This window comes from Rhagoletis zephyria, unplaced genomic scaffold (assembly GCF_001687245.7).
Source record: "Rhagoletis zephyria isolate East Lansing unplaced genomic scaffold, Rhagoletis_zephyria_1.1 Rzeph_scaffold_00684, whole genome shotgun sequence".
Taxonomy (NCBI): domain Eukaryota; kingdom Metazoa; phylum Arthropoda; class Insecta; order Diptera; family Tephritidae; genus Rhagoletis; species Rhagoletis zephyria.
Window position 1 is genome coordinate 75,409 of NW_016157768.1, and position 5,286 is coordinate 80,694.

The window sequence follows — 5,286 nt, forward strand, 5'->3', positions numbered from 1 at the left end:
CCCCTTTATGATCTAACTCGTAGTTACCTGAACCAGGTAACTACATAGGTGTGCGATCAACAGCGGCTGTCGTGGAAGCCTAAAATTGAGAAAGGGGTAGTAAAGGTGTCGATTGCCTTGTACTGCTGTAGGGGAGCTATCGGTAACAGGTAGGGTCTCTCACCTTAATTAATTCATTAGCTCTAGGAAACCAGATTTAATCCTATATTGTATCAAGGAGCTCTCGCCTGGTGGATCTCACTAGAGAAGGCTACACTTGTAAAAACAGGAATTAGCGGAGCATTAGGAGCCACACCTACAGTGGCGTTTAACATAAATATGTTGAACACGGCGCCTGTGGATATTGCAGACAGAATTGTCGCAGCACGAACTGCTATTAGGCTAAGGGAAACCGGGTCCTTTTGTATCATAAATAAATAATATAAAAAAAAACTTTTTAATATACAACGCTTTTATAAATGGACTAAAAAGTAGAAAATAATACTTCTCAGTCCCATAGAATTTGTTTTGATAACTTTTGATTTTGAAATTTTAGCAAAAGTCATTATAAACAATCTATGAAATTGAAAATGAAAAGCGTGGGGCGCATGTAATACACTTGAATTGATATGAAAAGTAATATATGAATGTATGTATGTGGGTATATGAATAACGACCGCTTAAAATCGATTTCAAAGTTCTACTTTCGCTGTAGAAATTTTAGGTCTACGTTATGTAGTTTGACTATTGTCAATTAAATCGAATGCTTTGTATCGCATGCGCTCCACGTTTTTCATTTTCAATTTCATAGATTGTTTATAATGACTTTTGCTAAAATTTCAAAATCAAAAGTTATCAAAACAAATTCTATGGGACTGAGAAGTATTATTTTCTACTTTTTAGTCCATTTATAAAAGCGTTGTATATTAAAAAGTTTTTTTTATATTATTTATTTTCTACTTTTTAGTCCTGTCTGAATAAAATTTTGCAATAGATATTAAAATAATTCAACGATATTAATAGAAAGGTGCACACACATGCATTTACATATGTATGTACATACAAACGAGCACCAATTAATTTTATTTAAAGAAATGGCGTGTCGTCTATTTCCGGTGTAGCAAACGTAGTACATAGGGCGACATCTAGATGTCATCTACCTCGCCCTATTCACTATGCTTTTTTATAGGAGCTTTTCAAAGCTTTGCTTTATGGTGTCGGACACACAACATTGAAAGTTTCTGGAACACAACATTGAAAGTTTCTGGAACACAACATTGCAAGTTGATAAAAGCGTTGTAAAAAGGAAAAGAAGACGTTTCTCTACTGCAGCAAATGTTTTTATAGGGCACTTTAAAATATTTTACCTCTCAAGGGCTAGTGATAGGGGTTCTGACTTGCCATTGTGCGATTGGTATTCTTGCGGAGAGTCTAGTCAACTGATCGTTTTGTATCAGCTGCCAAGAGGAGGATGAAGTGGAATCATCTCCCGACTTTCTTTTAGACTGTCCAACCTTAGCGAGGCTAAGATGGAAGCATTTTGGCTCGCACTTCCCAGGGAACGAAATTAACCGCAATCGAAATTTCGTAATCGGCTCGCAGCGTGAACTTAACCCAACATAAGCTGTACTTCTTTGGTCACATTGTTGATGTTTGGCTGCTTGGAGGTTCGAAAAAAAGCTTTCTTCGGTTGTCAACCATGTTGCAAAAAAATTTGGTGCACCTGATATTTGCGAAAGTTCCATGAAACTGTTAAAAGAAAAAAACGCGTACTTTTGCAATTATTCATCAAAGAACGACGAAAATTATGGAAAACAATTTTTAAAGGACGCTGAAATTTTAGATATGAAAACATCGCGTTTCTTGCTGATAAAGTTATTTTCGAAAGCAAAAAGCCAACTGTGTCGACCATCTTAGAAAATTCCGGCTCTGCCATCCCTTTCGCTAACAATTGCTTAGCCTAAATTTTAGTATTTTATCCGCCCGCAAGTGGCGCTGTGCAACAATGGCAACTGTGAAAATTTACTTGCATTTTAATAGTGGTAAATAGTCCATTTTAATGGTGGTAATTAGTGAAAATGGAAGTATGAGATAGCAAAAAATTTGGATTGCATTTAATCTCCTGTAGCGTAGCCATGGCTATGTTAAAAAGACACTCGCGCCGAAGATGAGCAGCCTTCGCAAAAAGGCCAATCCTTGAGGGAATCTTCGAATTGCAATTTCGAAATTTTTTGCTCAAGGCGAATAGAGCTTTGAACATTCTTTTCAAAAATTGATTTCAAAAGCATTCATATTCTTTTCAGAAAGTTACTAGTAACAATTTAAATATACAAAAATGTTATCGCCCTCCGGTATGCCCTGACATATAAAGACAATTCATATGAAAGTGCCGCCCATAAGAAGCTCAGGCACTCCAGTAAAATGCACAAATTTACACAAACAAATATAGAATGAAACAACAATAAAAAATATGTCAGCACTGACAAAATGTATGTTATAAATTTATTTAATATTCATATATACTGAAAGTGAACACGAAATTTATTGAAAAAAATACACGGCGTTCATTGAAGTGGGAAGCACGAGATTCTTTTTGCAAAAATTTTGGGTGCAAAGCGTAGTGTATGTTGTGCTTTGTAATTATTAAACGAATGACGAAATATTACTTGCAACGCCATCGTGTAACTTGCAACCAAAACTTTTTGGAAAATTTCAAAGGAGATGTAGAATTCAATGTAAATCGCTGGGAGCAACACATCGCGTAAAGTTGATAGGATTGCAGACATTTTTATAACGTCAGATTGCAGAAAAAGAAATTTCGCGACTTTGAGGGAAAATATCAACAAATATCCGAGAAACTTCGCGAAAACATAAAATCAAATTATAAATTAAGGTTGAAGGAACTCCAATCTCATGTCCACACTTGATTTAAGGTGCCCTCATTAAATTTTATTGTATAATGCTTCAATGGTGCTATCATTTATTAACGCTTTAAAGTGGGACTTTTATAAACATTTAACATTTAGCTTGAAATACTAAATTTTGGAACTTTTGAGCCACTAGATCGCTATCATTTCTTAACGAGCTGTATTATTCCACATATATGTAAATACTCTAATTGTTAACAAATTTTCATTCACTAATTGTACAATAAAAATTAACTTGTATCTTTAGCATTATTTAAATTAAAATTAACTAACAAAAGTAAGCTGAGAAGGACTTTCACAGTTGATAAAATTATCGAGGGACAACCAACAGTCTACCAAAACTATCGAAATTGATGTGAAGACACCCAAAGTTTTAATTTATTACATACATTTTTTAAATTGGAAATTTATTATGAATTCATAGAAAGAAACTTTTAATGAGACTTTGGCGCAAGCCCTCTGCCGCCCCTAGCCCGTACCTGTGTACGCCCATGGTTCCCATTGTTTAAATGAGGTCCCGTTATGAAAAATATAATAAATATTCACATAAAACCAGCAGTGTACATTTTACTCACCCACCCGTCACAAAATGTTGTTCCACCCATCACAAGCTAAATAGATATTTTTTTTTTTTGCATTTTAAAATATAATCATGCCATTAAAGTATAAAATGGCTCTTAACATTCTACTAACTACTTTCGAGTAAGCCACAATGAATGAAATATTCGAATCCTACAACTCAGAGAAGCGGATGTCATCGTTGTCCCTCCCGTTCGCTTATAAAATGTTAAATTTCTGTGGAAATTATATAATTAATTGTTACACTTTATCAGTTTCTTAATAAACTGATATCTGACTTGCAGTGTTAGCAGTTTGACACTTGTCAAATCAATAGTCAAAGAGAATTTACTAAAAGTTTGAGCATCAAGTAATTTTTAGCAAAAAAACCCACTTAAAAATATATATATATATATATTAGAGTGGTTCATAAAAACACTCTATTTAGAAATTCATAAACGCTACATCAGAATAGGGTTATTTGTGAAGAAAAAGAGACACGTATTTTTTTATTGTGAAAAAAAAGTTTTTTTAGAGGTCGCGCTGGTCGGTTTTTTATAAAACCATTGATGTTCTCAATTTTTTCATTTTTGTGACATGTTAAAATGCAGCTAAAAATTTGGTTTTGACTTATAATTACTGTGGTATTATTGGGGAACATTCCTTAATAACACACCTGTCTTGGACAGTTATAATGGGCCTAGTTCCCGAAAATATTCTCTCGAAAATACGTTAGTAAAATTAAAACGTTGATACTGAACGATTTACGCGTTGCCATGGGTTGGAACTTGTTACCAGGGGGTTTCTGGGCTTGCTAATCAGGAATCTGAAGTCAGTTTTTAAAATTAAAAACGGCGGATCCAAAATGGCGATTAATTTTTTTTAATTATTGGATTTGTTTGAAAACCGGCACTCGGTTTTTGAGGTCGCCGATTACGAATCTAAAGTCAATTTTTTTAAATTCGAAATGGCGGATCCAATATGCCGACCAAATTAAAAAAAAATTACTAAAATTAAAACATTGATACTGATCGTTTTAAGCATTTTCAAGGGTTGAAACTCGTTTCCAGGGTGTTTCTGGGGTTGCTGATTACGAATCTGTTGTCAGATTTTCAAAATTCAAAATGGCGGTTAAGAGTTTCAAACAAATCCAATAATTTTTTTTTTAAGTTGGTCGCCAATTTTCATCCACCATTTTGAATTGTGAAAATCTGAAAACAAATTGAGAGAAAAATTGAGAACATCAGCGTTTTTATAAAAAACCCACCAGCGCGACCTCTAAAAAAACTTTTTTTCAAAATAAAAAAAAACACGTTTCTCTTTTTTTATCACAAATAACAATAATTTGAGGAAGTTTTATGAATTTCCAAAAAAAAAAATTTTTTCAACCACTCTTATATATATATATTTCATGATCCAATGATAGGATCTAAACCAGATTAGTATGGGACTACCTCTGAGCACCTTTCCGATGCAAAAAGAATTATCGAAATCGATTGACGTGGTCCAAAGTTATGCGGTAACATACATAAAAAATTAAATAAATAAAATCCGACGGACTTATAACCTCCTCCTTTTTTGGAAGTCGGTTAAAAACGAGCTTAAATGTCCCACCCGTCACTTTGGAATGCCGCTATACTTGACTATACATATTCTCCATTTTGATCGCATGCGAGTCACAAGCGAAATGACATTGGATGTCAATCGGCACTTTCCAGCCAGCAAAAAATCTGAAAACCGATCCGAAAAATGACAAAAAAGTGGATGAAGTGCGGATTCTTGTCCGTTTACTGATTCCATTTTCGGATACTTTGACGATTAG